The following is a 26073-nucleotide window of genomic DNA, read 5'->3' on the forward strand; positions in this document are numbered from 1 at the left end:
CAAGAAGATAGTGGAACTGCACTTAGAATATGAGAGGACTTTCCTGCCCTGAAATCATCTAAGTGGATCATTTAGTGCAAAGGATCCAGGTAAGAGACAGTTGCCTTGTCCTTGGCTCTCTGGAAAATGTTCCAGTTGTGCCTGGGTGAAATCCTTCACAAATATTGGATGCCAAGTACATCACTCTCCATCTTCCTGAAGGTCTTAAGCTATAGTCTTCTGCCAAGACTACCCCACTAGAGAGAGCAAAGTTCACACACTCAACATGGTCTGCAAATATGTGGCCTTTGGTTTTCCTTTAACTTGACAGTGGTAGGGGATAGAGTGCATAAGAGCTAACAGTTCTCCCCAATGAGAATGGCAATGATATTTTAAGGGCATCTAGAATGATTTGAAAACGGTGTGCTTTTAGATTACATATAAATGTCATATATTATTTAGGTCTCCATTATTAATTCACATCTTACACAAATATGAGTATATAGTTGCTTCAGAATAAAATGTTTCTAAAAAAAAAAAACCTGAATCTTTCTTTGTCTGCTGCTCATTTCCTATTTGAAAGCACAACCCACTATATCTGACAAAATTAATCATTAATTTTACAGCATTGAGTGTTGTTGGAAATGTCACCCTCCTTAACATCCCAAGAAGAAATTAATTAGAATTTAACTTGTAATATGTTTAACTTGTAAAGTAAACGGTACATATATCATCTCTGTGCAAACAAACAATGCCCTATTGAGTCTGGCTACTTTGGGGACGATATTCATCACTTGCCAAGTAAGAGAGACAAAACAGCAGTTCTATCAGGACTCTACTAAGTCAGGCAAAAGCAGAGAATCAGTCCTCAGTGTCCCTAACTCTGGGAGAGGACAGTGTTTAAAACCCTACTTTGGCTGCAAATCACATCTGGCTTTCTTGGTTTGTTTAAAAGCCATGCTTGTGAGTTTAGAATACTATATTTTAAACCCAAATATATGTCGTGCTTAAATGAACTGTTAACTGGGCTTGATCCAGATGGTACCTATATTCAAGGATATATCAGGTCCTTCCTCCTAAGAGCACCTAAGGACACATTTTAATGTGATATCTAAACTCTTTAAATTTGGTGTCTGTCTTTAAAGACTTTCCTAATGACTGGCTTAGGCCATCTATACTCAAGTGAATTTCGCAGTGTTTCAGGGAACAAGGAAATCAGAACTGACCAATTTAAGAGATGTGAAGGGGCACTATTGATTTTTTAAAATGCAATTTTAAAGGATTTTCTGACAGTTTTAGTGGTAGTTGGAGGAATGTCAAATTTACCTTTTATTAGAAGGATGGATTAAATGCAAGAGGCCAGAGGAAGGCTGCTTTCCTCTTCCCAAACTCACCTCAAGCTGTATGCTGCAACCTTTTTCTTAACTGGAGTCAGCTTAAGTATTCAAGACAGAACAGCTTGCCTTCGTCACCATTTTCTCTGTTCTCCTTAGTTGAAATGCTGTACAAGATAAAATAAAACATAATTTAAACTGTTCAGAACCAATGAGGTTCAGCAATTGAGTACATTAGCACAGAGCTTTGATTCTATTTTCTTATTTATTTATTTATTTATTTATTTATTTATTTATTTATTTATTATGTATTATTTCTGCCACTGAAGCTGCTTGATTCTGCGTTCCAGCTGTTCTTCTCTCAGGGTTCAGCTTCTGTTAATGAAGTGGATGCCGTGCCAAATACGAGACTGTTGGTAGGAGAGAGGAAATATAGAAGCTGTATTTTCCAGATAGGAAAGTATAATTACTTTGATGGAGCTTAATAAAGGCATGCAATTAATTTCCATCGCAGATTCTACTAAATACCATTGACTGGTCAAAACTACAGATCCTGCCATCCCCATTCACCTGTCCTACTTACTGCACATTAGATTCTAAAACCACAGAGAAGGTAACTGGCACATGCCTTGGAGTAGGGCATGCTCTCCTATACTGTAGTGTTTCTCCCTACAGTGCCCAGTCGCACATGGTTTTGTTGGTATTGTGTGGTGCTTTATGTCCCTATAAGGTGGAGGCTAAGCATGCTATGAATTTTACAGCTGTAGCATCCTCTCCATGAGCAAACCAAAAATAGCACCATACCCCCTAACTTCTTACGGCTGGGCTTATTTGGAGCTTTAATATTTTCAGAGCAAGTCAGCCACCTACCACAGTAAAAATAGCTCTCATATTCCATGGGGTGCGAATGGGGGACTCACCAATATTTAATGGGCTTAGTTAGGGCACTCCGAGTCTTTTCTCCCAATTAAACTCAAGAATAGCCTAGCTTGCAAAATTAAGAATTTCACGAAAGAAATAGGAAACACCATCTGCTCTAAATAAAAGAAATCCTGCTTGATAACTCATTTCACACGAAGATAATGAGATCTGGGATCTTTTTTTATGGTTTCCTTAGGTTTGAAGGTCAGAAATATTTCTGTTACCCAGTGATTTCCACGGCTCATTAACAGAACTATGTGGTCCTTTCGGCTAGACTGTTTTCCTTTGATTATCACATGAAGAGTATATACTCTCCATAAAAGATGATTTATTGTAATTGGGAAATAATAGTGTCTTTTTCAAACAGAAGATACAGTAGTATGCGAATCCCACAAGGTATCCAGAATAGCGGACATTATCATAGGCAGCTCTCATATCCTGTGCTGCTTCCCTCATTAATATTAACATTTTATGGTATCGTGGTGGATTGTTAAAACTAAGAGACTGACATTGGAATCTCAGCATCAACAGAGCCCTGGTTTCTTTCAGATGCCTGTCCCCCGTGAATGCTTATTTTCTCTTCCAGGGTCCCATACAGGAGTGTAAGCCACACTTAGTTCTCAAGTCTCTCCAGTTCCCTCCAATCTGAACCATTCCTCAGCTGTTCTGATTTCCACTCTGGACAAAGGACCATGCAGAGCTTCTGTTGAAAATCCTCCAGTGTGAGATGGGTCAGACCTTTTACCTCATGGTTTTATCTGGACCATCTGATTGGGAGAGGACAACCACAGATTTACTTTGCCACCTGATAGTGAGACATAGATGGCCTCCAACGTGATCTTATCAATGACGATAAGATAACTCTTGCAACTGGCTTAAGGCCAGGTTTACAGATATCTCTAACTTAAAAACTCCTTGACTTTCCTACCTGTTGTCTGAGATCAAGTGACCAAGTTTAATCTACATTCAGTGGAGATGGAGGGAGCAGAGGACAAATTTCACCGCCAGGATGGGAGGGATATCCATATATATAATTTTGATTTCATTCATACAAAAGTTAATTCTCTCACATTTATTTATTCAATTATTTATTTATATCAATATGACACATTGGTATTTACTTTGGCTTGTCATTCAATACCCTGTTATTTATTTTATGGCTCAAATCACCAAGTGTTGGTTTTATTTCAGCTTTAAATTGGCTCCTTTACATAACTCCTCCCCACCCCTTTATCTTATTTCCACATCTTATCCATGCTTACCCTTTTGTCCCATCACTAAAACCAGTTATGTCTCCAAGGGTGGATAATTGTATCTGAGGCCAGTATTAGGCCACTACATACGCTCACATATGTTCATCTTAGTTGCATCTAAAAAGCCCTCACACGGAAAAGACTGTGTAATATACAGATACTTAATGCCCCACATTAACAATTACATTTAACAATTAACAATATATTTAACTATGTATGCACATACCACACACATATATGTGTGTGTGTATGTCATATGATGTGTCTGACTTCATTCTGGTGACACAGTGCTCATTCTGGATTTTAACCTTACTAACTTAAAATGTTTTTCTTCAGCAAAATAAATACTGCCTCAACTCTAGCACATGTGAACAATTCCAAATTAATATATACCCCAATGAGAAACAAATTTACCAGTTAGAGCAAAACACATACTCACACATACACACACACAATTGTGAACATGCATGCATATGTACACACAGACACATACATGTATGTGCACACTAACTCTTTTTGTGTGTATGTAGATGCACGCATGTACACACTCATACACACACTCATACACACACAGATACATGCATGCATGCACACATACACATTATCCGTGTGTGTGTGTGTGTGTGTGTGTGTGTATGTGTGTATGCATGCTCTTTTGTGTGTTGGCATGGCTATTAGGTTTATAATTCTAATCAAAATACCTTTTTCTAGTGTTCCATGGGTCAGATAATATTTCTGTCTATTGATTTATGTGAGATTATTGGAGGCTTTCATTATACCAGGAAATTCATTTTCCATAGTCCATATTCCATTCTGGAATTCCAAACATGCTGCTTGATTTGGTGTTTTGATTTCATGGACATTTCCCGCAGTCAGTATGATGGTTGAATCAGAGTGGACCCTATAGTCCCATCTATTTGAATGCTGAGTCATCAAGGAATGACACTACTGGAGATGAATTAGGAGGTATGACCTTGTTGTAAGAAGCATATCTATCCTATGGTCCCCAGAAGGCCACATCAAACCCAGTGGCTCTCAATCTTCCTGCTGTCTGCAGATCCTGATATAGAACTCTCAGCTGCTTCTTCAGCACGATGTCTGCTTGGGTGCTATCATGACGAGCATGGGCCAGATCTCTGAAACTATAAGCAAGCCCCAATTAAATGCTTCCTTTTTTTCAGCATTGGCATGGCCATGATGTCTCTTCCCAGCAACAGAATGCTGCCAAGACACTGTTTCTTTTGTGATTTGGAGTTTATAACTGGGCACACACACAAGATTATGGACCCACCACCTAAACGTTTGACCCATGCTTTCTTCAGTCACTCACTAGTTCCCACCAAACCTTTGAAATCTCTTGTGTAGTTCTCCAAACATCTGATTGTCTCCAAATTCATAGTTTTATTTGTTGTGTTTTATGTATATGCGTGTTTTGCCTAAATGTATGTGAGTGCACCACGTGTGTGCAGTGCCCACAGAGATCAGGAGAGGGCTTCTGATCCCCTGGATCTGGAGTTATAAATGCTTGTGAGCCGCCGTGTGGATCCTAGGAACCTAGTTCCAGTTCTCTTAAACAAGTGCTCTCAACCATGGAGCACCCCTCCAGCAGGTGGATGCCACAGGAATGTAATCGCATAGCATATACTCTTAACAGCCTGATGCACTCTTATCAGACATTTGAGAGTCAGCTGATTTTGCATGAATTATCAGCTCATTCATTTTCTTCCCTAGGCAATATTCCATCTACGTCCCAGTCTACGACAATTCACGTGCTCTTCATCTCTTGACATTCATTCCTTATGTTGAGCTTTAGCAGCTATGAAGCAAGTTATCATATGCAGTCCCACAGTGATGGATAGTTTGTGGAGGTCATTTTCCTTTTTCCTCCTTTCCTTTTTGCTTTTGTTATGATGACAGCCTATCTCCATCTTACACAGGTTTGTCTTGTGACCCTCCTGCTCCAGCCTCCTCAATCAGAAAGCCGAGTAATCCTTTAAAGGGCTACTGTTTCAGGTGTTCAGCTCTGCCTAACTTTATAGGAAGCTCTTAAAGAACCAGGAGTCAATTATCTTTCAATAACTCACCATCAGTAAGGGCAAAAATTGGTGGGTTTTTGTTGTTGTTGTTCTCATTCTGCATACACACCAACATTTATCAATGTTTTAGGGGTTAAGTCATTGCAAGAGGTGGATGGTAATTCCACTATGGAAGTTCCCAAAGGACATGGGATATCTAAGTGTTAGAATGTATTCACTGTCCACTTCTCTTCTCTTGTATTTTTTTTCAAACTTCATGGGTTTCTTTCCTTATATTTTAATTTTAGTGAAGGCCAAACTGCTAACTTTCATTCCTGGATCATAAAGGTTTTATCACTAAATACAAGTCACCCAAATTTTCTCTGATGCTTTATCCTAAATGTCTTATACTTATAATTTTATATTTGCACTGGGAACTGTGGTACATTTTGTAAGATAACTTCCTTACAAGATGAGAGATATGTGCATGTATTCAGTTTATAAAGGTTAGTTCTTTGAGAATTTGGTACAATACGTTTTGATTATATTCATCTCCTGCCCCAACTCTTTCCTGATTGGCTGGGAGTGGAAGGCTAGTCATTCAGGCATGGTGTGCTGAAGACAACTGCCTTTCTTTATTGAATTATGTGTGTCCTTGTGTTAGAAAGCAACTGATTGCATCTGTATGTCTGCTTTGTGTAAGACTTCAGCATCTAACTTCTCCTCAATACCCTTCTGTTTTGCCAATTCTGCCTGTTTTAGTCCTTGTCTTTGTCCTTGTTCTTTTTCAGAAGTATTTAATTACTCCGAAGATACAATCACTTTTACATTTTTTCATTCTCCGGAAAGTAAAATATATACATAGTCATAAGGCTTTAATAAGAAAACACATTTATTTTTAAACCATTTCCTGCATCTTTCTTAAGTCATATTTAGTATGTGTCTTTTGCTGCAAAAAAAGTAGTATTAGATAATTTGTATTAATTTTAGATAAAGCAAATTGGCATACAAGGAAAAAGACCAGAAAAGAAGAAGAAAGACATGGAAGAAATAATAAGAGACAAATTCCCCAGGAAGATGTCATGACCCTTCATACATGTGTACTTAATAATCAGATGTCACAGCAGGAACCAAACACTGACAAAATTGTGTGTAGGAAACCCACTAGGCTAGTTGGTGATTTTTATCACTCCTTTCAGTAGTTGATAGATCAAGAAAGTAGAAAATCAGTAACTATAGAGTTGACACAATAGGGCTATCAATCATTTTGATCTAATTGACACTTATAACAAACTACATTCCCAAACTGCAAAATACATATTCTAATGACAGTCACTTGGAACATTCACCAAGATCCTAGGCTATAATGCCCACTATCAACCTGTAAAATAACCAGAAACCCTGTGCTATGACACAATGAGATTAGACTACAAAAAATAAATCAAAGAAAGATAACTGGAAAAATTCCAAATATTTGATGATTAAAAACAAAGAAAAACATACTTCTATATAACCCATGAGTCAGAGAAGTCTCAAATGACAGTGAGATTATTTCAGATGTATAATGATAATAAAAGTACAGCATGACAGTTGGAAAGACACAAAAATGCAGTGCTTAAAGGCAAATCTTTAGCATTAAATAAATGCAGCAGAAAAAGATAGGGCTGAAATTAATGCATCAGCCACTTCTGTCCTTGGAATTTCAGAGAAAGAAGAGTAATGTTAAGTCTAAAACAAAGAGAAGAAAATGCATGGGTGAAAAAGAAAAAAAAAAAAAAAAAGGAGACAGACACACCAATGACCCTGGAGGCAAACACAAAGAGAACCAGCAAAAGCAAGAGCTAAGCTTTGAAAATGATTCTTTAAATGGAGAAAAAACACTAGGCATGTGTTCTGGTTCACTGTCAAAATGGCCCCCCAAAGCCCATGTGTCTTGGGTCCCTGCTGTGATATTAATGGTAGGTAGTAGAATCCTTAAGAGGTGGATGGAATCTCCTTAAAGGTGATCAAATCAGGAAGGTGTGACCTTGAAGCAGATAGTTGTACTTTGTTCCTCTTTCTCTCCTCTTTTCCAGGCCACCATGAGGTTAACAGGCCAACTCTTCAACATGACCTCTTCATGGTGCACTGTGTGGCCACAGGTCCATAGCACAAGGCCCAACTAATCACAGTATGGAACCTTGAAACTCTGAGCAGTAACAAGCTTTTTCCTCTTTTTAAGATAATTAATTCATGTATTTGGTGGCAGCCACAGAAAAGTGACTGATGTTATAGGCTATTCAAAAGAAGAGGAAAGGAGCTGAGAGGGGAAAGAGAAAGATGAAAAGGAGGGAGCAGTGGGAGGGAGGGCAGGGGAGAGTTGAGGAGTGATGAACATTGCAACTTACAGGGCTCATTGTTATTGATTCTGTAGATATTACCAGCATAAAAGAAGAAAATTATGGACAATTCTCTACCCCAAATCCCATAAATTAAATGAAATGAGCCAATTCCAGGGAAACAACAAGCTATTGAAATATGTCAGATAAGAAAGAGATAATCTGAAGAGGCCTGAATCTATTAAAGAGATTGAATCAATAATTAATTACTCTGAAAAAGAAAAAGAAAGCATCAGGTCCAGATGTTTCTCTGACAACTTTCCAAACATTTAAGGAAGAAATTAAGGCAATTCTTCATAATAGAAATGGAAGCAGAGACATCACTCTGTAATTGATTCTGTAAGGATAACATTACCCCACTAACAAAACCAAATAAAACATTACAAGAAAGGAAAACTACAGATCAATTTGCTTTAGGAATATAGATATGAAAGATACACTGCAATATTAGCCATAGTAATATGAAAATAGATAGAAAGATTATATCAGACAGAAGAGATGGCTCAGCTATTAAGAGCAGTGGCTGCTCTTCCAGAAGACCTAGGTTCAATTCTTAGCACCTACTTAGTGGCTTACAACCATTTGTAATCTTGTTCCAGGCCATTCAACTCCCTATTCTGCCCTCCATGAGTACCAGGCACATATTCAGCCTATAGGCAAACAAGCATTCACATATGTAATATAAAAATAAATCTTAAAAAACAAAGCTATTATAAAAGATTATACCACAAGTATGTGAAATTTTATACAGGAAAGACATGATTTTGAAAACTCAAACATCAGCGTTAGGGTTGAAGAGATGGTCTTGTGGTTAGAGTGCACACTGGCTAGAGAATGCATTGTAATAGAAATAGATGAGAGAAAAATAAGGCACATTACTTCCATGAAAGAAAGCTAGCTAAAAAAAAAATCACACTTTCTAAGGGGAGCAGACCTGCACTAGAACTGGCATGATTTAGTGATATGAAGCAGTGTTTTTCAAAGGATTTCAACTATCCAGATACTCAGAAAGTAGTTTTCTTTTGTCCATTTTGTCATCGTTGGTGGAACGTATGGATGGACAGAGCTATTACTGACTCCCTCCCTAGGCCTTTCTAGGTACTTGACATTGCCTCTCATCTAAAGGGCATTATTCTCTCCAGGGACCTTACCTGTCTGCCCAAAATTGATTCCTTCATATCTGGAGCAGTATAGGAACCCATGAGAAGAACAGAGGCTAGCAAAGGGTGTAGCCTAGTTTAACAGATGACATATGGGTGAAAGTAAGAAATCTTTGTTCTGATCATAACTGCGAAGCCATGAGATTTAGGTATTGGCTGTGTCTTAGTCGTATTTTATTGCTATGAAAAGACACCATGACCATAGCAACTCTTATAAAGGAAAACATTTCTAATTGAGGCTGGCTTACAGTTTCAAAGTTTTAGTCATTTTCATCATGATGGGAAAGCATGACAGTATACAGAAAGACATAGTACTGATGGAGCTGAGAGTTCTACATCTTGATTTTCAGGTAGAAGAATGAGACCGTGTCCATACTAGGCATAGCTTGAGCATATGAGACCTCAAACCCCACCCTGACAATGATACATTTCCTGCAACTAAGCCACAACTCCTAATGGTGTGGCTTCATACGGGCCAAGCATTCAAACATTTGAGTCTTGGGGGTGGGGGGGAGTCATACTTATTAAAACCACCACAGGCTGACTGTGTTTGGCAATTATTTCTTAATACATTTTTTTTTCTTGCTTGCTTGCTCACAAGATTGTCTCTCTAACCAAGCACTTTTAGCTGCCTCTGTGTAGTCTACCTGACTTGAACCTAGAATCTTGCTCAATGGACACCCCATTGAGTTCCTACACACCCTTATACCTGCTCTGTGGAGCTCTTATCCTCTTCTTACCTTTCCTCTCAATAGCTGTAAGTGACAAATATATTCACTTGGGTCTCTTCTATTCTAGTCTCCATCTCCTCATGTATAGTTAATTTTGGTTGTCACCCTGTACAAAACGCAAGTCAAAGTGGACTAAAGACCTCAATGTAAAACTGGATACACTAAATCTGATAGAAGAGAAAGTATGGAATGTCCTTAACAGATTGGCAAAGAAGACAGTGCCCTAAACAGCCCAGGTATTAATATTAATTAACCATAATTAAGATTAATTAATTAATTAAGATGAATTAATAAATTAAGATTAATTAAAAACTTTGAATGTCTTAGGGTTTTGTTGCTGTGAAGAGACACAATGAAAACATTTAATTGGGGCTGGCTTACAATTTCAGATGTTCAATTCATTATCATCATGGCAGGAAGCATGGCAGGAAGCATGGCAGTGTACAGGCAGACATGGTGCTGGAGGGGCAAGAGTTCTACATCTTGATCAGCCAGGAGATGATCCTCCACACTGAGTGCAGCTTGAGCTTATATGTGAGCATTTAAAACCCACCTCCATAGTGGCACAATTCCTCCAACAATGCCACACGTATCCCAAAATGGCCACATCTCCTAATAGTGCCAAACACATTCAAACACATGAATCTATGAGGGCCAAACTTACTCAAACCACCACATTCCACTTCCTGGCCCCTATAGCCTTGAAGCCATAACATGATGCTAAAATGCATTTAGCCCAATGTCAAAAGTCCCCATAGTCTGTCATGGTTTCAACAATGTTTAAAAGTAGGAAGTTCAAAGTCTCCTCTGAGATTCATGCAATCTCTTAACTGCGATCTCCTATAAAATCAAAATTAAAAAGCAGATCACATACTTTCATCATCAGAGGATATAATTACTATTCCAAAACATAGGGAGTAGAGCATAGTAAGAAAATACTGGACCAAAGCAAGACTGAAAACTAGTTGGACAAACTCCAAACTCAATCTCTATGTCTGATGTAAAAAGGCTTTTCATATCTCTAACTTATTTCAGCTTGGTTGACTGCAGTATCCTTTTGTTTTGTTTTGTTTTTCTCTTAGGCTGTTTCCACTCCCTGTTAACACCTTTCCTTGGCAGGTATCCCATGTCTCTGTCATCTCTAACCTCTTGTGGTCTCCAAGGTGACTCAGGATTCACTTTCATAGCTTCTGCAACACAACTTCTGCTGCTGCTGTTCTTGGTGGTCATCCCATGGTACCAGCATCTCCAAAACAATGGGGTCTTCTGCTTCAACTGGTCTGTAGTTTCACCATAGATTGTCATAGGCTCTCTGAATAGTGCCAAGCCTCAACTTCTTTGCATGTCCCCTTCATTCCTGGGCCATCAACTGTAATTGAGACTGCACCTTTACCAGTGGCCTCACTTGGACTTTCACAGTGCCTCAGCTGCTCTCCATGACCCCTTCCTGCCTTCATGCCACCATAGTGATTCTTACACATTACCAAGTCTGGCAGCCAGCACAATATCTATATCTGGCTTCATGCATTCAGAAAACATTTCCAAGAAAATTTCACATCAGTGTTGCTGGTCTCCTTTTAATCACCATTAATTTCTTTGCTCCAGATAATCAACATTAATTGTCCTAATAACCCCTTCTATTCTTGATTCTATTGCTAGAGCCATGTAGCTGAAGCTGAAGCTGCCAAGCTCTGCTGCTTGCCTGTGCTGGAGTATGGATGGCCCCTTGTTTTATTACATCTTCTCAGTTTTCTGTCTTTGATGATTTTCTTCATTGCCTGTGCTTGGCTATCCTAGAACTTTCTCTCTAGACTGCATTGAGGGAGAGGGAGAGAGAGAGAGAGAGAGAACTAGGAGAAACAACTGGATAAGGGGGCAGGAATTTCTGGGACAAGCTAGAAACCTAGGGCAATAGAAACTCCCAGAAATCTATGAGCATGACCATAGCTAAGACCCCTAGCAGTGGGAGACATGGAACCTGAAACTGCCATCTCTGTAACCAAAGACTTCCAATTGAAGGATTGGGACACCAACCCAGCCACATTTATTTCCTGTACACAAGATGTGTAGGAGTAAAGTATGAAGCAGAATTTGAGGGAAGGATCAACCAATGACTGGCCCAGCTTGAGACCTGTCCCATGAGAGCGAGCCCACCTCTGAGACTATGAGACCCATCCCTGAGAGTGAGCCCACCTCTGAGACTATTAGTGATATTCTGTTTTACTTACAGACATGAGCCTAGCATTTTATACAGAGAGGCTTCACCAAGCAAGTGATAGAAACTAATGCAGAGACCCATAGCCAAACATTACTTGGATTTTAGAGAATCCTGTGAAAGAGAGGGAGGCCTCACCTTTTTGAGAGAAGGGGAGGATGGGTTAGAGAAATGGAGTTGAGAGGTGGGGACTGGGAGGAGAAGAGGGAATGGAAGCTGCAATTGAGATGTAAAGTACATTAATAATAACAATAATTAATAATAATAGAAGGAGGAGGAGGAGGAGGAGGAGAAGAAGAAGAAGAAGAAGAAGAAGAAGAAGAAGAAGAAGAAGAAGAAGAAGAAGAAGAAGAAGAAATTCCTAGAACTTTAGGGACACACATCTTTGGGTGTGTTTATGAGACTATTTATAGACAGAATTATAATTATAAATTTAATATAAACCTATGCAGTAAATTAATACAGCAGATGTTTTCCTTTACTGTAGCTAGTTCCCCAATCATGATATAGAGAGACCAAAGTTTGTTTTCACCTTAAAGTATGATAACTAAACATGCTAGTCTAATCCTCTAATCCAATCTGGCTACCCCTGCCAAAGTTTCTGAGATGCATGCATTTTTGTCTTGGACTGGGTCTCTGGGCTGGGATGGATATTTGTGTTTCAGGTATATTCTGCCTTGATGTCTCTCTGGACCCCTTCTTCTATGGTGACTCTTCTCTCCTCTCTTTCTCTCCCTCCTCTGCTGGCTGGCAGAAGTCTGGCCCTATTTTCTTTATTGCTGAGTTATTGGCTTTCTCAGTTTTCATTGACAAGGTAGGGGATAAATGATGAGCAATGTTTGCATAGACTTGAGACATGAGATTCCTGACATAAGCTTTACAATGCTGTGTTCCGATTGCAACGAGATATGAGAGCAGAGAAATCAGCATTTGAATAATACAAAGATAAACTTTACACAGTGCACAAAAACACTACACATACACAGAATTTCAATGAAGTGATAAGACCTGTCTTGAATATAGGTAACAGTATCGCATGAACTAGAATTTTGAACTGAAAATAAAAGGTGGGGGTGGGGTTGAGTTGGAAGGTGGGAGGGAGCTGATTTGGGGGGTGGCGTGAGAGTGGGATGGGATTTGTGAGAATGGCAGCTGAGTTCCAGCATTCCCTTTTCTCTGCTTCCTGCCAGGATGTAAGCAAGCAGCCTCCTGATGGTATAGATAGGAAAGACACCATAGCTTCCCTATCGTTATGGATTCTCCCCAGAGCTGTGAGCCAAAGAAATCTCTCCCCTTTAGCTGCTCATAGCAGGCATTTTGTCACAGGGAGAACAAATGCAACTATAGACCTCCGCAGTGCTTTCCTATTGGTGAGAGATGAACATGTCTAATAAAAGATTTCAAATGTGACACTCTCCGGTGTTATTGGAGAGAAATACCAGGCGTGTTGCCCAGGATTGAGATTCCAGTGGAGAAGAGAATACAAGAGCATAGGGAAGCCCCCCACCTTTCCCCTCTGCAGTATTTTTAAGCATCCATTAGTGCTATTGAAGCTAAAGGAACCTCTGGGCTGATCTCTAGAGTATGGTGATGCTTAACTTCACTGATGATTCCAATTGCTTGGACTAAAAGACAAAGATATAGCATGATTTCAATGCCATGAGCATATTAGTATATTATGGAATGGATCCTTGTTAGTATGGTTACTTTGCATAACCTCAAAATCAGCAGGAAGAGGGATAACCTGAGGCTTTATCTGCCCACAGGTCATGGAACTACCTAGAAGAGTCTCCTATTCCTGATTAGTTGCCTGTTCCTATGACAAGAAAGCAGAGGAACTTTATTCTCTGCAGAAACAGAGGGGGCGGGCAAGATAGGGAGACAAAGAGTGATACAGAGAGGCAAATAGACAGAGAGACAGAGATGATAGATAGATAGATAGATAGATAGATAGATAGATAGATAGATAGATAGAGACAGAGACAGAGAGATATAGAGATACAGAGATAGAGGATGGTGAACACAGGTTAAAGAAAAATGATTCTGACATATGTTAAGATAAGAATGATTTTATTCAAAGCTAATTTAATAGAGCTAGCCTACTAGGGGAGAGTGATTTGACTCAACTTTCAGTACACAAAGAATACATAGAAACTGACAACTAACCAATATGGGGAGGCATTCTACAGATGGAAAACCGCCACAAATAAACAATAAGAGTAGGGGGATCTTAACAAAATGACCATGATGGGAATGTTCTTTGTCAACTTGATTTGGTTTAGAAATGCCTAGGACATTAGTATAATCTGGGTGTTGGAAACGGTGTTTCCAGAGATAACTACATTGTAAGAACTTTGACTTATTGAATTGATTCATTTGATGATGTGTTCCTATTATGGCAATATTATTGAGAGATGGTGAAAAACCAGAGGTATGGAAAAACCAGAGGTTAGAGGAAGTGGTTCCCTATGGAGTTTCCTTGGTGGTCATTGTTAGCTTTGCCCTCTTTCTGTGCCCTAATTTCTCTGTTTTTATGTAAACCTTGATGTAGGACAATCTTCCACCCTATTAATCTACCACCATGATGGCCCACCAAAGTTCACAAGGCTCAGTAAGCATTTCCTAAACCCTTTGAAACCATAAATCAAAATGGATGTTTCCCTATCAGATATTGTTTATATCAGTTATTTTAAGCCCGATAATATAAAAGTAACTAACATATAACTAACTAAGATATAATTATGCCTTAAAGACAGGAGGGAATGAATTCATCACATATGAGGGTGACCAAATATTAAAGGTAGAGAGATACTCACTTCATGGACTTAGAGAATGAGAGATACAGGCTACACAAGGTCAAAACAGAAATGGAAACTGAGGTCAAGCCTAATCAAGATGACCAAGAAGACAACTCAGAAAAATGTTCAGCATCCTTAATCATCAGAGAAATGCAAATCAAAACAACCCTGAGATTCCATCTCACACCAGTCAGAATGGCTAAGATCAAAAATTCAGGTGACAACAGATGCTGGCGAGGATGTGGAGAAGGAGGAACACTCCTCCATTGTTGGTGGAATTGCAAGCTTGTACAACCACTCTGGAAATCAGTCTGGCAGTTCCTCAGAAAATTAGACATAGTATTACCGGAGGATCCAGCAATACCTCTCCTGGGCATATATCCAGAAGATGTCCCAACCGGTAAGAAGGACACATGCTCCACTATGTTCATAGCAGCCTTATTTAGAAACCAGATGCCCCTCAACAGAGGAATGGATACAAAAAATGTGGTACATTTACACAATGGAGTACTACTCAGCTATTAAAAGGAATGAATTTATAAAATTCCTAGGCAAATGGTTGGACCTGGAGGGCATCATCCTGAGTGAGGTAACACAATCACAAAAGAACTCAAAGGATATGTACTCACTGATAAGTGGATATTAGCCCAGAAACTTAGTATACCTGAGATATAAGAGACAATTTGCAAAACACATGAAACAGAAGAAGAACGATGACCAAAGTGTGGACACTTTGTCCCTTCTTAGAATTGGAAACAATCACCCATGGAAGGAGTTACAGAGACAAAGTTTGGAGCTGAGACAAAAGGATGGACCATCTAGAGACTGCCATATCCAGGGATCCATCCCATAATTAGCCTCCAAACGATGATACCATTGCATACAATAGCAAGCATTTGCTGAAAGGACCCTGATATAGCTGTCTCTTGTGAGACTAGGCCAGGGCCTAGCAAACACATAAGTGGATGCTCACAGTCAGCTATTGGATGGATTACAGGGCCCCCAATAGAGGAGCTAGAGAAAGTATCCAAGGAGCTAAAGAGATCTGCAACCCTGTAGGTGCAACAACATTATGAACTAACCAGTACCCCGGAACTCTTGACTCTAGCTAGATATGTATCAAAAGATGGCCTAGTCGGCCATCACTGGAAAGAGAGGCCCATTGGACACGCAAACTTTATATGCCCCAGTACAGGGGAACGTCAGGGCCAAAAAGTGGGAAGGGGTGGGTAGGGGAGTGGGGGGGAGGGTATGGGGGACTTTTGGGATAGCATTGGAAATGTAATTGAGGAAAATATGTAATAAAAAATTATAAAAAAAAAGAAAAATCAAAACATAGCTTGGTCAAAGAGAGTGAGTGTCTTTGTCAAGAGTCAATGTTGGACTTGGCTTTGGTCTTGACATTGGTGCCATAGCCTATTTGATAACCCATGGTCCCTTCTAGGACAAGGTTCTGAAACTGGAGAGGGGAACATGAGGATATCATGTATGAACAGAGGGAAGGAATAGCTTGCTATAAATGGCTGGAAATGGTGAAGGCAGCGACCATGCACACATGTAACCATTGGGGTTTTTCTATGTTCACCCCAGTTCCTGAATATTCACATGGAGGCTTATTTACTTATGAATTAATGCCTAGCTCTTAAGCTAGACTTGTTCCCAACTAGCTTGTAACTCAATTATCACATCTATACTAATCTAGGTTCTACCACATGGCTGTTTTCGTCTCCTCAGTTTCATATATCTGGCTTTCTTCACATCTCTGTGGCGAATCTTCCAGGTCTGATTCTTTTCCATCATCCTCTCTCTCTTCTGGAAATCCCACCCACTTTCTCCTCCCTTGCTATAGGCCATTCAGTTCTTTATTGTCAGTGATGCTTTTACACAGTGCATACGAGATTATCCCTACACAAAGCTCACTCAGCATCTCCCTTGTTGTCATCCTCTTCATCTCTACAACCCCTAGACCCCTAGACTTCTGCCTCCTTTCCACAGCCACCTCTGGCCAGCTTAACAGTGTTGTCTCCATTGGGTGATGGTGTTCCATGCTGCTCTTTGGCTGCTGCCCCCACAGCATTGGCTTCTAGTCAACTCCCTTCTGTTCTGTGATCCAGGCTGCCAGGAACCACAGTCAGTCTCATTTTAATTTTGACAGCCCTAGTTTATCATGTAAAGCACTCTTCTGTTAACCACTTCCTCTAGACCTTATATGCCAGCTGGTCATTTCCTGCCAGAAAAAAAAAAAACTGGTTTACAACACAAAGATTCATCAGTTTTGAAAGTTCAAAACACTTCCCGAATCTGTTACTTCTTGAGAAGCGATATCAGTCATGGTCAACTTGTCCTTATCAGTCTCATTGTATGCCATCTCATTGTCTTGTTTATTCTCCTATGTATGCTTCATGGTAGAAACTCAGAAATTTTTCTCATGAACAGAGTAATGAAATTACAACCGAACTTTGTGCTCTAGTTCACCTCCAATTGCTGTGATAAAACAACTTGGTTCGTGTGTGTAAGGTGGGTATGTGGCTTATCTGTCCTGATTATAGTCCTTCATGGAGGATAGTCAGGGCAGGAACTTAATCAGGATTAGAAGGAACAAGGAAGGGATGCTGCTCACTTGCTTGCTTCATCTGGCTTGCTCAGCTATCTTCTTTATACAACCCACTATCATCTGCATATAGTAGGCCAGGGCTGCCCCAGATCAGTTAGCAATTAATAGAATGTCCCATAGGCCAATCCAATTACAATGATTCCCCAATTGAGATTTCTCCAAACACATCTAGGTTTGAGTCAATACGACAAAATCTAACCAAAACATATTGTTCATAGGAATTGTATGCTTGATAGGTTCAATCACACCCTTAGGATTTGGGGTAGGGCAATAATGATGTAATGTGTTGAAGAGCAAGTAATGCATTAAATAGAGCTTCTGACATTCATGTTCTGTATCAAAAGATGGCCTAGTCGGCCATCACTGGAAAGAGAGGCCCATTGGACACGCAAACTTTATATGCCCCAGTACAGGGGAACGCCAGGGCCAAAAAGGGGGAGTGGGTGGGTAGGGGAGTGGGGGTGGGTGGGTATGGGGGACTTTTGGTATAGCATTGGAAATGTAAATGAGCTAAATACCTAATAAAAAATGGAAAAGGAAAAAAATATTCTTCAATGAGAAGCCAGAGATAGACCCTGTCAGTTCACTCACATGAAGCTCCTCGGTCTTTAGCCAACTGGGTGGCTTCTCTCACTTCATTTATCTTCCTTGAATTCCTTTCAGCTATTCTTTGCTCCTCATAACTTTAAATTATTTGTTGTTGCTTACAGACTGGCATTTTTCCATAACCCTATTTGCTGTGCCAAAACAAGGTGCTATAGACTGGCGAAGGCACGCCCCGAACTTTACAGAATCCGAGTGAAAAGCAACAGAATCTCTAGCATTGTAGAGAAAGGTCACTGAAAATATTCCTTCCATCTATCTGCTGTGCTCCCAAACATTACAGGAGGGAAACACACCAAAAGAATGAAGTCAGGATGATACATCTGAAAGCTTTCCGGACAGGACCCAACCTACCATTGCAGGGTCAGACAGCTGGGTGACTGATTTCATTTGGTTCCTTTTGGAAGGAAACTCCAAGCATGTAAAGTCTTTGTAGGCTCTCTAAAATTCTTTTATGTCTAACTTCCATTAAAACTGGAAAGTGCATACTTGTTCAAGATCTCTTACTAAGATAACATAAAAAAGAATATAACGTTTTATGGAGAAAGAAAACAGTGTATGTCATAGTTAGCTTCAACTGTCAAATTGACACAGCCTAGAGTCACCTGAGAAGGGCAATCTTTCCCTGAAAAGTGTGTCTCAGATGAAGAATTGCCTAGATTAGATTGGCTGTGGGTGCATCTGTGGGAGATTGTTATAATTGATAATTGGCATAAGAGGGCCCAGCCCACTGTGGGCAGCAACATTCCCTGAGCAGTTGGTCCTAGGACATATTACAAAATAGCTAAATATAAGCTTCAGGAGGCATCAGACATTATTCCTCCATAATTTCTGCTTCAAATTTCTGCTTGAGTTCCTGTTTTTAATCCCTCATTGATGAACCATGATCTGGATGTGAGTGTGCAGTACATCCTTTCCACCCCTAAGTTGCTTTTGGTCAGCATGTCTTCTCACAGCAACAGAAAGGAATAAAGATCCATGTTTGTGTAGGTGGGTTGATTTAATATGTGTCAAGTGCCATCATTTTAGAAATATAATACAGAAGTATGTGTATACATGTGTGCTTGTACACAATCCTATGTATATATACACAGCACACAGGGCACATATTTCATCCCCTATAGCCAAAGTTATCCCATTTACAACTCAATATCTTTTGCCACCTCATTTCAAGCTAACCATTCTGCAGTGATGTCCCTATCATCACTCTTCCTGTCTCAATTTGACTCTGATTTTGGATTATTATGTTAGATTTTAAAAAAGAAAGGAAGGAAGGAAGGAAGGAAGGAAGGAAGGAAGGAAGGAAGGAAGGAAGGAAGGAAAAAGAAAGGAAAAGAAAAGGAAAGAAAGAAAAGAAAAAAAAACACTAAGAGAACTGAAAGTAAGAGAGAAAATAAGGAAATGAAGGTAACCTATGAGATACCTAAATCATCTGTTGATCTTTAAGGAAAGCAGCAGCATCTCTATGTTAAAGCCCTTAATAGCATGGACCAGATGACATCGGTGTAGGGAAGGAATTACATATGGTGAGGACAGGCTGAATAAAGAGATGGGTGGTAGCATATATGTGTTGCATACATTCCTCAAAGATAAAAGTCAGAAGTGAGAAACCACAACACTTGGGAAAACTGTATGGGAATTTGAACAATTCCTATACTTGCTTTGGTCGAAAATCCATAAAGCAGCTGATTTGCAAAGATTATTTTTTTGTTTTGTTTGTTTTTGTTTGTTTCCGAGACAGGGTATAGGGCTTCTCTGTATAGCCCAGGCTGTCCTGGAATTCACTTTGTAGACCAGGCTGGCCTCAAACTCAGAAATGTGCCTGCCTCTGCCTCCCAAGTGCTGGGATTAAAGGCGTGCACCACCATGCCCGGCTTGATTTGCAAAGACTCTTAACCATATTTCCAGAGGGACTGCACCATTACAATGGATCTCTTTTATTTATGTGAGGAAGTCAAACTTATTCAATACTTACTCCTTTGCTTGTAACCCCTTCCCTGTTGTCCCAAAAAGGAACTTCCCTTCACACCATTTTTTTAACACTACTGTCTGTTAGCCTTGGCATTACTCTATTATGACGCTATTATGTCTAGGATAAAGAGATTCAGATAGGATGTCAAGATGTGACACATACGTCCATTCTTTTCACATTTATATGTGAGAAGTTGGTGGTTCTTTGCTGTGATAATATACAGTAAGGGGTAGTTCTACAATTAAATTGGTGTGCTTATTAATCTCTACCATATGATATAATTTATGATATAAAGGGGCATAATTTCAGTTTTCACAGCCTATATCATAGCATCATTATCTTTGTGTTTCTGTGTGTGCTTGTGTGCATCTATATATGCACTCTTATACAGGTCACAGGTGTGTGTGTGTGTGTGTGTGTGTGTGTGTGTGTGTGTGTATGTGTAGGGCAGTGGCTAATATCAAGAATGGGTTCCTCAGGTTCAGAGATGGCCCATTCTGTGTGATGAGGAGAGTTCTCTCAGCGGGAAATGGGGCTCATGTGTTCAGGAGGGCTGGTTGCCAGCAATCCTCAGGCATCTTTCTATTGCTGCTTCCCCAGCTCAAGGGTCAGAAGCACACAGCATGCTCAACACTTCATACAGGTAGCAAGGCTTCAACTAGGGGCCTCATGACTCTGCTGCAAACACATTAAAAGCTGACCTGTCTCCCTAATTTTATTTCATTTTCTCTTCTCTTTATTGCTTTTCTATGAGAATTAGGAAAAGAAAGACATTGAAAGCATAAACACAGTGATGAATACAGATCGAATTGCAATTAGCTTTGAGAGCAAAATAAAAACCAAATTGTTATCGCATTCAAATTAAAACGTAAAAGTATGAAAATTTGATCCCACCAAATCTATGACAATTTATGCATATATTATGGTTTAATAAAAATTAATACTAGACTATTTTAGCATATTGTAATTAGCTTTATAATTAAGGATCTTGTATGTAAATAATAGAAGAAATTGACTATATATCAACTCAATGGAAAGCAACCACTAATTCATCTTTTTCAAAATGTGTTTCCCAAAATAGAGACATAAATATCAGATGAAGTGAGAGGCAATTGATTGGAGATGTGTGATTTATTCTTACCAAATATTGTCACTCTGTGTAAAGCATTTTAAACTCATGTTTCTCTCCAGATAACCACAGTGCTGGCTCTTGCTTCCCCACCTACTTCCTGTGAGATGCTTTTAGAGTTGTGACATCCGTTACATTTCATTGTTTCAAGCCAAATATGCTGAAATGTCTGTCACAGAAAAAAGGAATTTTGTATGGCATGAAATAATGTTTATGTCCTCTTTTGAAATCTGGTCACTTTTCATATTTTATGTAATAGACCTACCATGTTTATTGGAAGAGACACCTTCAGAAAAATCCCCAATGAAATCAGTTACCATGTAATTGATACATAGAAGCAAGTGACCCAGAGGGAAGTCACCACTTTGTGGAGAAGTCCTGGGCTCTTTTATGACTGTGACTTTGACATTTTTATTATTAATAATAAATCCTTATATACTTCATCAGACAATTTAGGAGCTGTTTTGAATAGTTTCTCAACCTACTATTTTCCATTTCAGTAAACAGACACCTATATTTTTGTAATTTAATTATTTTTTCTCATTTTAAAAAACAGAATCTGTCCAACTATGTCACTAAACTCAAGATGCTCCTGTCTCAGCCTTCTGAGTGGTGGGGTTATGAATCACACACAGCTTAATACTCTTCTTTTTATATTTTTCTCATAATTTAATTTTCTATCCCTACAAATTTAGGATCAAGTTTTAAATGAAGGTGACAATCAAGATTTCATTTTGAATATATTTACACAAACGGCAAGGTCAGTGGGTAAACATTATCTTAAAACATATAATATAATAAAGAGCAACAATCTCTTTAATCTTTATATGTAAAAAATATGTGATCCGTGTCGTAGCTACTGATGGAGAAACTTGAAAAACAGGTGGAGAGCCGAAAGTGAGACAGGAGATAAATCACTTGGCTTAGCACACAGTGTTGACTATCAAGGAGGAGCAGAGCTAAATATTCACATTTGGCATTGAAAGTTCAAACTGTGTCTCCTCGTGTGCCTTTAGCCAACAAGACTGATCAGTCATACTTGTTTAGTGAATAAATAAAATAATTCCATGACAATGTTTCATTTTCACTTCTTTGGCAAAGGTTTGACTATTGCCTCTCTTATGTCTTATTTGCCAGTGTCATGGCCTTACATGAAACTGAAGTGGGGAACTGTTTAGAAATGGAAAATATTAGGCAGGCCAGTGTCTACAGCTGAGAGCTTAGAATTAGTAAAAATATTCTAATACGAGGTTGGTAACAAATTTAACTAATATGCTGGGAGTTAGAGTAGGAATTGGGCCTGGTATGAAACCGTTACCAGAGTACATACAGTTATAACAGATTGTAAGTAACAAATTAGATGTGAGAATAGATATAAAAAAGCTCTTGGCATAATCCTAATGATGATTTTCAGTGACTGGGTTCCATTTACCCTTAAGTTCACAGGGTGACACTTAGTGTGTTCGAATGCTTGGATGAAATCTCTCTCTACCTGACCTACGGTCTTGGGATGACTCAACGCACCATTCCCACTGTAGACCTGGGGTATACACGGGGCATGCATACATTGAGTACATTTTGTATATCGAGGTTTGAAAGACTTGGGATTATTTTTTTCTCTCCAGCTTGGAAATCCTTATGATTCTTTGAGAATCTCCTTGCTTAAAGTCAGTCAGTTTTATCTATTATCTTAGATCTTCAAATGGCCATTTGAATTGACATTTATATGATGGCTAGATAGGGGATTAAAAAGCAGCAGGGAAGGAGGAATCAGCCTCTATGTTAAGAAAGTAGCCAGTGATGGGGCTGAGGACTATGGGAGAACTTGCTGTTCTCCCACAGACTAGCATCAATCTGGACAGAGGACTGTCTTGGATGGAAGAAGGATGGTTTGCACTGGGCGGGGGACAATACTTCTAGACAGGCAGACCATGAACTTCACAATCTATAACCAAGATAAAGAAAAAAAAATCAATGTCTCATCTGTGATCTTGAAAAAAATCAATTTCAAAATTAAAATAAAAAAGAAAAATATGCACATAAAGAAAGGGAAGCAACCATAGCAAATGTTGTTAAGCCTCAAGCACAGCGAACTGAGTGACCACCAGTTGTAGGTTGTCCTTTACGGAAGCCCTCGGGCTGTTTGTGGTATACATTTCTAATTTGGGTTGCTGATGCTAGGTGTAATTAGGAAACGGGTGTTTTCTCCAAACTAACTGTTCTCAACATGTGTTTCTATAGAACACTGACTTTAAATGTCCTGACTTGGATAGCAATTTTCAGGCCAGATTTACTCAGCATATCCCAAGTACCAGCTGGAAAAAGCCTCAGGTATTTACCATGGAAACAAGACACTGCCCTTGGGCAGTTCTGTATTTTCTATTCCTACTGTCCCTTTCTCTCCCAACCACCTTGGGGGCATTGATGGTTAAGAAGACCTCCATTACAGAAGACTCTACATCAAAGAATCTTCATGGATCTTTATGAGGCTTCAACAATATGTAACTCCTTTTTATGCCTTACCACCAAGGTAATTATGAAGGCCTTGATAGTAGAGAGGGTAAAATGGGCTCTAAATTCACTTAAGCAAAAAGACTACAGTGATGACTTGATGCAAGGTTTTATTTCTGGCTGAGGTTTTGTACTGAGAGAGTGAAAGACCATAATCTGGTCCAAAGCTGACTAGGGATGGGAACAGGAGGATCCCTTCCTCCATCTGTTAGATATGCTGCTGTGATCCTAGGTCATCTTAATTAATTTGTTTTGACCAACCTGGTATTTCCTTGAACTATATCAAATGCCATATTAATTTTGACTTACTTCCCAGAAGCAGCTATTGTCTAAAATAATCATGAAAGCAAAAAGATAACTCAAGTTCTGTCTTACAATCCTGAAAGATATGGATGCATTTTATATTTTCCTTGAAATTGTATAACACCCTGCTCCAAAGTTGTAGAACTAATTAGTTTTGAATTACCCATCACCCATTCCCCCATGGCATTCTACAGCCAGAGTATATAGTCAAAGCCATGTGCCACTGTACCATTCAGGTAGAGACTCTACAGAAGGGTTCTCTTTTCATGATTTCCATTAAAATATTTTCAGTCTCTAATATTATATGGATAATCCAGATCAGTAAGTCTTGGGTTTAAATTATGTGCCATCTACTAGGCACCCTGATGAAGTACCTTGCCATCCTGTCCCATCCTCTCTGGGATGAGAATTGTCCCTTTGTTTAGCTATTATACATCGGTTATATACTGATTATATACTCTACCAGACTGTTTTGCAACTACCATCAGTTATGAGATTGACTGTTACCAGTGCTGTGATCAGTGACATAAACTGAAGTACCCTCCACAGGAAGATGGTGTTTCAAATGTTAATTCTTGCTGCACTATTTTCCAGGGAACCATTAGAAGATGGGGATCTATGTGGAAGAAGTAGACCAAGAGTGACAGAATTTTAAGCTTGTCCCTAAACCCTGGGTCCTGACAGACTTTTTGCTGATCCACTGTGATGTGAATGGCCTATGTCACCTGTCCCTGATGCCATGATATGAATCTCTCTGCTGTGCTTTCCCCATCATGATGAACTTAAACCCTGAACCCAAATATGTCTTCAACCTGCTTGTGTCTGTCAAGGATTATCATCATAGCAATGCAAAATGTATCAATGTGTCAAGTAACAGTTATTGTACCTAGTAATGGTCCTACTGTGCAATAGACAGTTAAGATCTACCATGCCACCAATTCAGATGTGCCAAAGGAGAGTGGGAGAATACTTCCTTTAGGGGGAAAGGTCTCAAAACATATAAAACATTTACTTGTACCGGCAGGTACTTTCAGTGGTTCTGAGATGTCTCCGCCCATAAATCAGAGGAATACCTATATTTGGAATTCAGCTTTTTTTGAGGCATTACTTCTGCAAGTATGTGTAATGGAGGAAGGGATGTCTTTAAGGAAAGATTCTACTAATGGAGGTTTCAAAGAAGATGGCTGCTGTAAGCAAGCTAATTAGACATTCACTGCTAACAATCTTGACCTCAATTAGGTGAAGGATTCCTAATTAAATCCTTTCAGGCTTTTGTGTTAAATGGTAATTGAATGCCTAAAAGATCCTCACAATTATATCATATTAACAAGAATGTATTTGCATTTTTAATGCTTTATTGATTTCCAATTCATTATAGAGCTGCTTATGTTATTTCACAGTGCCGTTGAAACCTTTGTAAACTGTTCTTTGGTGTCCAGACACTCGGGCACAGGTTAGAAAAGTAGCAAAGTTTGTTGTGACCCACTCTGGGCATTTGCAGACTGCAGTAGCTTAGCTGCCTCTGCCCACAGCTGTCACCACCTCTTTAAACATTCATGAGCATGTATGCAGGAAGAAGACTTGGGGAAGCTGGAGACACACAGTCTAGACCACTCTCTTGGCTGTTGGTAAATCTCATACTCTCATGAAGTGCCATCTCTTTTGAGGTAGGCCTTTGCAGATTTATTTACTCTATTAAATGTATGGGTGTTATGTCTGCATGTATGTATGTGTAACATGTGCATGATTGGTGCTTGCAGAGGCTAGAAGAGGATGTTGGATACTGTAGGACTGAAGGTATGGCTAGTTGTGAGCCATCTTGTGGATTCTGGGAATCAAACCCAGGTCCTGCCCAAGAGCAAACATGCTCTAAACCACTGAGCCATCTTAATAGCTCTGATTCCAGCCCACCCTTCAGAGTTTACATATAATTAGTTCTCCGAATGATTTGTTTCTGCACTTAGAATCTTCAGATTTCAATATGTTGTATGGTCATTCTCTTGACACAAAATTATGGCTAATAATTTATGTCTATGTTCATTAGAGATGTGAGTGTGGCCTCATATCATTTCATTCATCTGTCTCCTTAAAATTTTTTAATCGCATCTGTTAACAGTATTTCTTTTAATTCAATGATCCTGTCAACCTACCTCTAAA

General features: G+C 39.3%; 1 long non-coding RNA gene across 1 annotated transcript; it reads left to right on the forward strand.

The window, feature by feature from the left end:
• Positions 1 to 26073, forward strand: Gm10280 (predicted gene 10280). Its single transcript, NR_033584.1, has 4 exons — positions 1 to 89; positions 21798 to 21862; positions 23344 to 23632; positions 24511 to 26073. It is a non-coding gene; the product is annotated as a predicted gene 10280 (long non-coding RNA).

The sequence above is a fragment of the Mus musculus genome, chromosome 8 (assembly GCF_000001635.26).
Source record: "Mus musculus strain C57BL/6J chromosome 8, GRCm38.p6 C57BL/6J".
Classification (NCBI taxonomy): Eukaryota; Metazoa; Chordata; class Mammalia; order Rodentia; family Muridae; genus Mus; species Mus musculus.